Below are 13,231 nucleotides of genomic sequence, written 5' to 3'. Positions count from 1 at the left end.
ACTGTCCTTTGATCTGTAATAGTGTGAGATGGTGTGTGTGTGCGCATGTGTGCGTATACAGTGTGTGTATTTTCCCAACCACTAAGAGCTCCTTTGGAACAAATGACTTGTCTCAGCAGTTAGCAGAGTAGCATGGTGCTAAGCAAATACAATACTCTCAGAAATGTCTGTGAATTTGTGGATTGGAAAAGACTCATACAGAATGTCTAAGGAAGAAGTTATTGTACTGTTGAGAACCACACTTATGCTTACAGTTTTGGATGGTTTTCAGTAAGAGATCAAGGATGGACAGAGAGTCATGAGCGCAGTAAGTAGAATATACTCCAAACAATTTTGTGAGGAAAATAAAAAGAGAAATTCAGATAAAGGATTGATGGAAGATTTATATGTATGTGGTGCATTGAGAGACTGGGAAAATCTCTGTTTAACGGGCTCATTTTGGGTGATGGAATCCACATATTGATGCCAAGTAGGCATCTAACAATTAATGCTCCCAAAATACAACTCCTGAACTCTTTCATCAACCTATCTTCCAGAACTTTCCCTCTTTTAGTCTCAGTAAATGCCTTTAAGAGACACTCATTGACGCAGCCAAAAACTGAGTCTTGTTGGCTGATTCTGCTCCCCTAGTCATGACTATTGCAAAGCCCATCAAACTTTGAAAACACACCCAAAATCCGTTCGCTGCTCTCCATCTCCACTGCCCCAGTGCAAACCTCTATTCCTTGCCTTGACTACCACAATTCTTTTTTAATTAGCCCCATAATTTAATCTTCATTCCCTATAATCTAATCTTCACTCACTTTTTAAATGTTTTTACATGAGTAAAATCACTCTTTTACAATTCTATGAAGTTTGACAAATACATACAAGACAGTTTCATTATCTTTCAAAATTCCTTCTTACTGCTCCTTTCCCTGTCCAAATCGGTGACATCCACTGATCTGCTTTCCTTTCCTATAATTTTGCCTTTTCTAGGATACCATGAAAATGGTATCATATGTTGTGCAACCTTTTAAGTCTGGCTTCTCTCACTTAGAAAAATGCATTTGAGATTCATCCATGTTGTTGTGTATATTGGCAGTTTGATCTTTCACATTCCTGAGTAGTATTCCCTTGTAAAGATATATTATAATTTGTTTATCCATTAACGAGTTGCAGGTCATTTGGGTTGTTTCAGTTAAGGATTATTATGAATAAAGTCACTGTGTATATTCACACATAGATTTTTATGTGAACATAACTTTTTATCGAACTTTGGTAATTTCCAAGGAGTGGGATTGCTGGGTATGTGTATGTTTAACTTCATAAAACTGCCAAATTGTTTTCCAGATTGTCTTTACCACTTTTCATTTTCATGAGAAGTGTATGAGAGAGCTCCAATTGCTCTATATCCTTGCCAGCACTTGAGCACTTGAAGATATATATATATGTATGTGTATATATATATATATTCTATACATAATTTAACATATTTTCATTTTATACATATATAGTATTATATATTATAGTATTATATGTAATGTTAAGCATCTTTTCATGTGCTTATTTGCCACTTGTAAATATTTTTTGGTGAAAATTTATTATATATTATTTGTCAGATATGAGTTTCCAAATATTTTATCCCAGTCTATATCTAGTCTTTTATTCTCTTAGCAAGGTATTCTGCTGAGAAAGTTTAAATGTGATTAAGTTTAACTTACCTGTCTTTTTTCTTTTCTAGATCATGATTTTCATGTCATATCTAAGATACCTTCACTCAGCCCAAGATCACAGTTTTATAATTTTAAGTTTTATAGTCCTATCCATAACTGATTTTGAGTTACATTTTTGTAAAAGATGTCAGATGTGTGTCAAGGTTCTTTTTGTTTCTTTTTTGGCAGAGAGGAGGCCAATAGTTTTCCAATACTTTAAGCATTCCTTATTAAAAAGACTACATTTCCGCCACTGGAATCCCTTGTCACCTTTGACAAAAATCAATTGGTCATATACATGGAGTCTGATCCTATATTCTCTATTCTATTTCATTGGTCTATATCTAGCCTTTCATAAATACCACATTGTCTTGATTATTGTAGATTTATGGTAAGTCTTGAAATCAGGGAGTATAGGTCCTCCAACTTTCTTCTTTTTCAAAATCATTTTGGTTATTTCAAGCCTTTGATTTTCCATATGAACTTTCTAAGAAGCTTGTTGACAACTAAAAAAAATCCTGCTGGGATTTTAATAAAGAATTCATTATATCTATGGATCAATTTGGTGAGAACTGAAATCTTAACGCTGTGTCATCTAATCCATGAGCTCAGTATATCACTCCATTTAAGTCTACACTGATTCCTTTTGCCAATGTATTGTAGTTTTCAATGCACATATTCTGCACGTTTTGCTAGTTTTACCTAAGTATTTATTGTTTTTTTATGCTATTTTTAAAATTCCCATTTCCAATTCTTCATTGGTAGTATATAAAGATAAAATTGATCTTTATAATGATGTTGTATATTATGAACTGTTAAATATTTTTAGTTCAATAATCTTTTTTCTTAAGTCTTTGACATTACTTTATGCAGGAAATAATGTCATTTGTGAATAGAAAGAGGTTTTTTTTTCAATTCATATCCTTCCTATCTTTCAACCACCTATCTATTCATTCATTTGCCTTTTTGCACTATCTTGAACAGCCAATTTGTTGTTGAATTAGAATGTTAAGAGCAAACATCTTTTCTTGATCTCAATCATAGAAAAGGAATATTCAGTCTTTCATCAATAAATATCAAGTTATCAAGGTTCCCTTCTATTTCTTGTTCCTAAGGGTTTTCAGTGTGAATGGACATTGAATTTTGTCAAACGCTTTCTCTGCATCTAGTGAATCTGCTGATATGGTAAATCACATTACTTGATTTCCAAATGGTGAATCTGCTCTGCATTCTCAGGAAAAACATTAATTTTTATCATGATGCATTATTTTTTTATATATTTCTGTATTTGATTTGTTAATATTTTCTCATTACATTCGCATCTACATTCATAAGAAATATTGATATGTGGGTGTCCTTTTAATGTTTTGCTCTGGTTTGGCTCATTCTGGATTTATGAAATGAATTCAGTGTGCACACATATTCTCTTTTATGGAAGTTTGTTTAGCATTGGTAGTATTTCTTTCTTAAATGCTTGATAAGAATCACCAGTGAAGCCATCTGTGACTGAGGTTTTCTTTCTGAAAGTTATTAAACTAAGAATTAAAGTTTCTTACTAAATATAGGACTATTCTGGCCTTCTATTTCTTCTTAGTGAGTTCTGCCTGTGTCTTTATAGAACTGGCCTATTTAAAATAATAATTTATGAAATTACTTCTAGATGTTTATCAATTTATTTATATTTTCAAAGAACCAAGTTTACTTTCATTGTATTATTTTCCGCTTGTCTGATTTCAGTGTAATTGATTTCGGATATTATCTTTAGTATTTCTCTTTGTTTGCTTTGTGTTTAATTTGCTGTCATATCTCTCTTTTGTAAGGTGAAAGATGAGACTACTGATTTAAAACTTTTGTTTTTATTCTAATAGAAGTATGTAATGCTATCAATTTCTCCCTAAGCACTGCTTTAACTATGTCCCACTGTTTTTGATACGTATTTTTAAAATTTTTCATTCAATCAAAATATCTTCCAATTTAATTTTGAATTCCTCTTGACTCATGGATTTTTTTAGTTAAGTGTTTTAAATTTTCAAATACTTGTAGATTTTCAAGGTATTTTTCTGCTACTGACTTCAATTTTATTTTATGACCACAACCCATACTTTAGATGCTTTCTATACTTTTTAATTTGCTGAGTTTTATTGTATGTCTCAGAATACGGTCCATTTTAGCACATATCCAAAGTGCACTTAAAAATAATTTTTATCCTGCTTTTGTTGAGTGGATTAGCCTAGAAATATCAAATAGTTCAAATCTGTTATTAGTGTTGTTCAGGCCTTCTATGTCCTTACTAATATTCTGGCTATTTTTTCTACGTATTACTGAACATGGATTGTTGAAATCTCCAACTAAAATTATTGGATTGACTTATATCTACTTTTGGTTTTACTTCAAGCATTGAAATCCTATGGTTAAGACCATATACACTTACAAACTTAAAATCCTTTTGGTAAACTGAATAGTATATCATTATGTAATTTTCCTCTTTATCTTTGGTAATTTTTCTTATACTAAAGTTTACTTTCTCTGATATTAATATTGCCATCCAAGATTTCTTTTGACTTATGTCTTTTATTATATCACATTTTTCATCTTTTAAAAAATTACTCCTATCTGTCTTTATATTTAAAGTAGAGTTTTTGTGAAAATATATAGTTGGATTTTCCTTTTTTTTCAACCTGACAGTCCATGGTTTTCAATCACTGCATTTAGACCATTTACATTTATTGTGATATTAATATGGTTGATTTATGTTTGCCATTTTATCATTGGTTTTATGTTTGTCCTTTCTGGGTTTTGTTTCTCCATTCTCCCTTTCTTGCTTTTATTTTAATTAGTTGAATTTTTATCCATTGGAGTTTTCTGCCATATCTTATATCAATGTCATGTATTTATTTATTTTTAGTGGTTGTTCTAGGGTTTAAACTTTCATTGTTTACACAGTTATTATTTTACTGTTTCAACAAAGAGCAGAAGTCTTGCAATCATATCAGGATCTTTATCCATCCTCATTGACATTTATGTTACAGTGCCATCTACACTATAACACTATGCTACACTACAACACTACACTAAAACACTACACTACACTGTGACACACTAACGACATCTACCTTATAGTGTTACATCTACAATGAATGCTCTGCTAAACAATGTTGCCGTCTTTGCTTTCAACAGTCATGAATATTTTAAAGGATTTCAGAGAACAAAAATAGACTTTTATATTTACCCATATATTTACAATTTCTGTTGTTTTTATCTTTATTTCTGAAGCTCCAAGTTTTCCCTTAACATTTTTTCTCTTCAATGTAAAGACATTATTTTATTATTTCTTTTAAGTCAAGTCTTCTGGAAATCATTTCTCTGAAGTGTCCTTAATTCATGAGTTTCTTTATTTTGTCATCTTTTCTTTAGGATGTTCCCAGTGGATATGGAATCCTGGTTGGGCAGTTCTTTCCTCTCAGCATTTTAAAATGCTGTTTTCACTCTGTTTTGTCTTCCATAGTGTCTAATGAGAAATCCATAATTTTGAACCATTATTTCCCCATATGATGTAATATGTTATATTACTCTAGTTGTTTTAAAGAGCTTTCTTTTGTCTTTAATTTTCAAAAGACTGGTTATGATATGCTGGACGTTGTTTGCTTTTAGTTTATCCTACTTAGGATTCACTAAGCTCCAGAACATGCAAATTTATGTCTTTCATGATATTTGGGCAGTTTCTGGTCATTATTTACTCAGAACTTTTTTGTGTAACCTTCTCTATCCTTCTGGGACTTCAATGACATGGATGTGCAGTACTGTAGCTTGGGCCTGCCCTTGGAACAAAGTCACAAGTATAAGAAGAAACTAAGTGATTTTACCTTTGCATCACCTGCTCTCTAAGTTTCAACTCTTCTCCACACTCTTTCTGCTTTATTTACTTCTCAGGGTTTTCAAACAGTTTCTTTGTGTATTTCATACTGAGTTTTAGTGTAATCATGGGGAGAGGTTAGCTGTGGTGAGTTTACTCCTTCTTGGCCTGAGCTAGAAGTTGCAATTCTTCACACAGCTGACAGCATTCCTTGAGAAATATATTTTAGATTTTGTCATTCCCTGGCTTAAAATTCTTCAGCTCTTTATTTTTTAACTGAAATATATTTCCATCTTTTAAAAAATAGGTCATTCTAAACTCCAACTGTCTCACCAACCTAACACTTTCCCTCAATCATCATACTGTAATCATACTACCCACCTTTTATTATTATTTTTTTCACTAGAACATGGCACTACTTTCTTCTCCCTGGATATTTGAATTTATTATTCTTTTTGTATAAAATATTTTCCTTCATTTTTGCCCTGACATTACTTTCCATTTTTCAGATCTCAATTCAAGTGTCTTCCTCAGACAGGTTTTCTGACCACTCAGTCTGGAATGACTTCTTATTTTCTCTACTCCAGCCCCAATATATTCTTTATACCATCATCCTTATTATTCTAAACTCTTATCACATAGTATATTTATCTTTTTATATATTTATTTCTTATTTTTCTCCGCCTCTAATATATAAGCTGCCTTGGGACATGTAACTAGTCATCTTGCTTAACCTGCTAGGAGCTATGTATTCCCCACACTTAAAGAAGGTCCTGATTCATTGCTGGCATTTACCAAACAGATACAGAAGAGAGAAGAAGTTTGGCTTTTTGAGGATTATCTTTTCTCTTGTTTGCAAAAGAGGAGGCTCTCTCTTCCATGTCAGATATGCAACCTTGGTTATATGAATCCACAGTACTAATGGTTGTTCTCCCTGCAGACCACGGAAATCAGGCCAAACTTTAAGACTTTGAGATTCAAAAGCATTACGGTTTGGGCCCGAGCACTGGAGCTTCTGATACAAAATGTTTTGGTTGTGATCATCATTTGAGAGAATCATTCTAATGCCACCCAATAACATAGTCCAGGTCATGGTCAGTGGAGCTCTTCCATATCACATACAGAATGTTTTCTATTTACCTCTGAGCATGTACATACATTGCACAAATGTTGCTAGATGAATCCCCCCCCCCAATTCATTTGTTGAAGCTTTAACCTTCAGCACCTCAGAATGTGACTGTATATAGAGATAGGGCCTTTAAAGGGGTAGGTAAAGTTAAATGAGGTCATACAGATTGTCCCTAATTCAGTGTGACTGCTGTCCATATAAGAAGATAAAATTTGGACACACAAAGAGAGACACCAGGGATGTGTGTGTGCAGAGGAACAGGCATATGAAAAGTCAGCAAGAGCGTAGCCATCTGTAAGACAAGGAGAGAAGCCTCAGAGTAAACCAACTTTGCTGTCACCATGATCTTGGACATTAAGCCTCTAGAACAGTAAAAAAATAATAAATTCCTGCTGTTTAAGCCACCCAGTTTGTGGTATTTTGTTATGGCAGCTGTAGCAAACTAAAAAAGATTTTGGTACTGAGAAGTGAAGTGCTTCTGTAAGTAATGCCTAAGAATGTGAAAGTGGTCTTGGAACTGGGTAATGGATAGACACTAGAAGAATTTTCAGGTGCATGCTAGAAAAAGCCTAGAAGTGGTTGTTGGTAGAAATATGAGTGTGATTTTGGTGCATTCTCAGACAGAAATGAGGAACATATTATTGGAAACTGGAAGAAAGGTGATCCTTGTCATAAAGTGGCAAAGAACTTGGCCAAACTGTATTCTTGTGTTTTGTCGAAAGTAGAAATTGTAAGCCATGCATTTGTATGTTTATTTCTAAGCAAAATATTTCTCTTTGCTGTGTATAGGAAAATATGAGAGGAGAGAGATAATTGAAGGAATTGCAAAGTGAAGATGAATAAGAACTTGAAGATTTGGAAATTTCTCAGTCTACCATACTGCAAAAAGTGAGAAAATGTGTTGGGGAGAGAGCACCAAGAGTGTGGCTGTAAAAAATCATTTGATGAAGAGATTATGGTGTGATTCATGAATCTAATCAGGCATCTCAGCAGAAACCAGAAATAGAGATGGAGTTACACCAAGAGAAACACTGCCAGCTTGGACAGCAGGGCACAGAGATGGGGCGAAATGTGGGAAGTCTGTTATATTTCTGTGATTCTATAGGATGAGCCAATAGAGTGATACAGCTGCAAACATGTGTTATCCTTCAAGAAAAGGGAAGAATGATCCCAAGGGTGGGCCTATCTCCTCCAAGGGTCCAAAGGGTGGGGCTACCTCCTCTGGAGACTTCTAGCCTCCAGAACTGTGAGAGAATAAATTTCTTTTGTTTAAACCAACCAGTCTAAGGTATTTTGTCATGGTGGCCCTAGAAAATTAATACCGTAATGAATTCAATTGAGTTCTCAGAAAAAGATATGTCCAAGTCTTAACCCTTAGCACCTATAAAATAGGATCTTTAAAGATATAATTAAAGTAAGGATCAAGATAAGATCATCTTGAATTAGAGCAGCCCTAAATCCAATGAGAATGTCCTTATAAAGGAGGGCAAAAAAAAGGATACAATGTGATGGTTAATTTTATGTCTCAGCTAGACTGGGCCGTGAGATGTCCAGATATTTGGTTAAACATGATTTTGCGTGTGTCTGTGAGGGTGTTTCTGGATGAGATTAACATTTGAATCCATAGATTCAGTAAAATAGACTGTCCTCTCTAATGTGAATGGGCTACATCTGGCCCATTGAAAGCCTAAATAGGATAAAAGAGAATTCACTCTCTCTACCTGACTATCTCAGCGGTCGGACATCAGTCTTCTCCTGCTCCAGACTTGGGCTTAGACTAGAATTCACACCATCAGCTCTCCTGGTTCACAGGCCTTCAGATTTAGACTGGAACTGTACTGTTGCCTCTCCTGGGTCTTGAGCTTGCCAACTGCAGATCTTGAGACTTCTCAGCCTCTATAAGCACAACAGCCAATTCTGGTTGGTTCTGTTTCTCTGGAAAACCCAAACTAATATACACAGAGATGCATGAAGACCATGCGAAGACAGAGGCAGTGTTTGAAGTTATGCTGCCACAAGCTGAGGAATGCCAGGAGACACCAAATCTAGAAAAGTCAAGGAAGTGTTATCTTCTATAACCTTTGGAGGGAGTGCGGCCCTGTTATTACCTTGATTTCAGACTTCTGATCTCCAGAACTATGAGAGAATAAATTTATGTTGTTTTAAGCCATCCAGTATCTGGTAATTTGTTAAGGCAGCCAGAGGAAACTAATACACATTATGCGAAGTTACACAGCTGTCTGTGCAAATTCATGCTTTGAATCTGAGTCTATTGGACTCCAAAGACCTTTCTTTTCCCACTACAAAGTGATACTTCATCAGGCTTAGCTTTTATAACACAGATTTGAGTGACAGTCCTGAAGCTTTCTTTGGAAAATGGAATTTGGACAAAATGAAATCATTTCCCCTTCTGATCATGTTTACTCAGCCACTGATTTTTATGTGACAGGCACTGTGCTGAGTAGCATGAGGACAACAAATGAGAGATACATGGTTGATGCTCATAAGCTGCCAGTCTAGTGGTGAGAACAAATCATAAACAAAGCTCCACATACATGCAGAACTCTAGAAAATGATGCATACTGTAAAGTAAAGGAATAAGGCAGTAAGAACAATAGACTATGGGGGGCTATGGATGGCAAATTTAGACCTAGACAGGCAATTTCTTCTGTATTATCAAGAATTTTGGGTTGATCCTTCAGTCCCAAATCAGCCTTTGAGGAGAAGCCAGCTTGGCCTAATAGTCTAAATTGATACTGGTTTGTGTAGAGGAAGTGCTGGAGGCACAGGTTAGGAGCCATTTATTTTTCATTTTAATGTGGAATAGAAAAAGGCAAATCAAATAGCCTACCCTTAAAACATCTAGGCATTTCCAACTGTGAGTTGTTTAAACTGTGCATGAGAGCTGCTTAATGATATTCCAGTGGGCAGTGTTTCAGGGTGAAAATTGATACGAGAGAAACCAGAGACACACATTGTCAGAGGCTCTAAGATGCCCTCGGGCTATCCCCAAGGTAGGCAAGGTCTTGCTGCTTTCAGATTTATCTTTCTCATGGTTGGCGTAGTGATCTTCCTAAAGCAAAAATGTCACCAGCTTTCACCACTGATTAAACTTTCTCATTGTCCACTCACTGCCTCGAAGATAGACTCCAACTCTTTCACCCGACACAGAAGGATGCTTGTCAACTTGCTTCTGCTTTGTTCTCTAGCTGCATCTCCTGCATCCTCCTGTATCATCACTTCCACTCCAGCCAAGCCAGGGTGTCTATAATCAACCCTTTCCAAGTCTTTCCACAGACACCATTCAGTTCCAGGTTTCCCTGTCTTTGTCGCATCCTCACCTGTATTTCTTGTGCTCTTGTCATCCTCAATAATCATATTCAGTCTCATTGTTTTACAGTTACTTTTAAGAGTATGTCTTCCCTACTCAGACTATAAGATACTCAAGATTTGACTTTATATCTTCAACTGCTTTCAGTAGAAGTGGGGGAAGCAGTGGCATACTGGACCTTCACCTCTCAATATTCTGGTTCAGTAGGACTGGGGTAGAGTGAGAGAATTTGTATTTTTTTCAATTTCCTAGATGTCAGTAATACAGCTGGTTGTGGGACTAGACATATCTAGGCCAGCTCAATCGTTTCAAAAACAGGGCAATGGATTGAGAAGAAGGAAATTTGTGAAGGTTATCTGAGAAATAGACCCTGAAATAGAAATTCGTATGTAGGAAGCTTTTTGAGGCGTGGTCTCACAAACACCACCACTGAGGAAGTGAAAGCAAGAGGATCAGGCAGAACAAGAAGTGGAACTGCAATGACGTCACAATAAAGGTCTTTGACCACAAAGGCCGGGGACAGGTTTGGACCTTCAGGATAGTCTTCAATTGAGGCACTATGGCTACGTCTTTCATACCTTCTCACTTCCTTCACATCAGCCAGTCACTGGAGGTGATCTGCCCCCAGGGTGGACTCCTGGCACCTGGGAGAATGAGTGCCTGAGTCCAGGAGCCCTGATGTTCTCCTTCCTGCAAGATACTAAGAAGAACACAGGCATTGGACCTGGAAGCTCAGGCAGATTGCCTTGTTTGTCTATGTGTTAGCTGATTGAATGCAACTTTGAACACTGAAACTCTGAACATAGAGTGGTGGGAAAAAGTTATTTAGAATTCTCTAGACCTGGGTTTGAATTCTTGCTCTACCATTTACAAGCCATGTGACACCGGTTTGCTCTACCATCCTCTCTGGCCTGTTTCCTGTTTTGCCAACAATAGTAATATAGCAATTCTATGCCTTTTAAAATGGGAACAGCCATTAACACGTTTAGTAAGTAAAAGTGCCATTTAATTGATTTTATTAATGCTTTAATCAGTTATCTAGTGCTATGTAACTAATTATCCTGATTTTAGTGGATTCAATGAAAAAAATGTATTACAGTTTCTGGGCACCAGGAATCTGAGAGAAGGTCAATTGAGTATTTCTGACACTGGGTCTGTCGTGTGGTTGCAGTTAAGATGTTATCCAGGTCTCCAGTTATTTGAAGGCTTGACTGGGCCTGGAGAATTCATACTCAAGATGGCTTATTCATATGGCTGTTGGCAGGAGGCCTCAGTTCCTTACCATACGAGTCACAGTGCCATTTAAGTGTCCTGATGGCTTCAAGACTGGCTTTCTGTGGTGAGAATGATTCAAGACAGCAAGGAAAAGGGGACATTGTTCTTTACTCCCTAGCCTCAGAAGCCATACTTCATCATTTCCACAATATCTTACTTATTACACAAGTCAGCCTTATTCAGTGGGGGAGGGCACTGCCAGGAGGCAAGAATCATCGGGGGCCACTTTGAAGACTGGCGAACAATAGTGCTTAATTCAGGCATCCCTGAGTGGCCTGAGGTCAGAGACACCTCATTCTTCCTAGGACTATTTGCCTCTTCCCCAAGATCACCTGTCTATTAACAGGAAGCAAAGACGCTTAAACCAAAGGATTCAGGGATCAATGTCTAAGGAGAACATGAATTGGAAGGAATTACTGGCAATCAAGAATTCTGCCTCCCATTGAAAAAAGAATTTGAATTGTTGAAGAGAGTATTAATTCAGATCAAACTTGATGTTCTATTCAAATTTTAAATGAAAAAGAAGACATTTTACCTCCTTTCATTTTTACTGCTTCATTTCTTTGGCTGAATCATGGCCATATATGTTTACCAGCTGAAAAAGTGTTTGGAGGAAGAGAGATCTCGTAGAGGTTTAATTTTACCTACTAATAAGTTAGTAAGGGAATTTTCTTCAACAAGTGCTTTAGTTTCAATATTTAAGATTATCTCTTGTTGACTACACCTGTTCAGTCTTTTCTTTGGGACCAAAAGTGGCCTTTATTTATGGCAAAGAGAGCAGCTGAGTCTTCAGGAGGGATATCATTTCCGAAAGAGGAAAAAACTGTGTATATAAAAAGAAAGCTATTTACCTCATTAATCTTTTTTATTAAGAGTCTTCCTGCACTAAAATGAACAGCCTGTTATGTGAGAAAAGGCTAAACATCTAAATCTTGCTTTAATGGTGAAAAAACGTATTATTCATATTAACAATCCTAAGGTTATTTTTATGTGCATATAATGGTTGTGTTGATCTGCTTTCAGGACATAATAATCCAGATTTTCCGCTCAACCAGGCATCTTATTCATTCAAATTTACTGCATATATTTAGAAATATATATCAGCAGTGAATACAAGCTAAATTGCCAGGTACGATACTGGAAACCTGAGCCTAAATTAGAAGGGAAGTTAAATATAAAGGTGGCTGTAATGAGTGTGACTACCTGCCAGCGCTGGAATACGAGGCGGGGCCCTGGATTCAAATCAGAAGCCTCCGATTCTGGTTCCCTCTTCTCCTTTTAATAATTGCATGACTGTGACCTTAGGAAAAATGTTTCACTTTGGTGAATCCCCGATTCCTCACCTAAAAGTAGAGCTTTTAGGTTTAACCAACCCAGATGTACGGAGTGCCATCAATGGAGATTAAACTCTTCTGGGGAGACAAATACGCGAAGGACTTATTTTATTCATTAAATAATTTATTCATGAAATTGACAATTTATTCATTCAAATCTGGTAAATGTAAGGCACACGTCGCTAGAATATAGCAACACGGTCATCATAAGGGAGGTTATGCTACCACCTTTCTGGCATATACATACAGTGGAGAAGTTAGAGAAATAATCCAGATTATTGGGACAGAATGTGATGAGTGCCATGACTGGGCGGATCCGGGGTCAATGAGGATGTGCTTGGGTCACGTAGGTTGTTAAGATTTTAAGACTGTTACATAACAGCTTAGTGACCATGGGCATCATTTTATTCTGAACTTCAGTTTATTTATTAAATGGTGAAAATAGTGCCAATTTTGAGTCTATTTTACGGATTAAATAAGATAAAATAAATAAAGTGTCTAATATAGAGCATGAGCCTAGGTGTACAATCAATGGTAACTAAAGTATTTGAGCATTTATCATCTTATTTGATTTTCGTCTCTATTTTGCTAGGTAGGCCTTTGGGAGAACATCAT

Source organism: Equus przewalskii, chromosome 3 (genome assembly GCF_037783145.1).
Source record: "Equus przewalskii isolate Varuska chromosome 3, EquPr2, whole genome shotgun sequence".
NCBI lineage: Eukaryota > Metazoa > Chordata > Mammalia > Perissodactyla > Equidae > Equus > Equus przewalskii.
Note: the sequence above shows the minus strand (reverse complement) of the source record.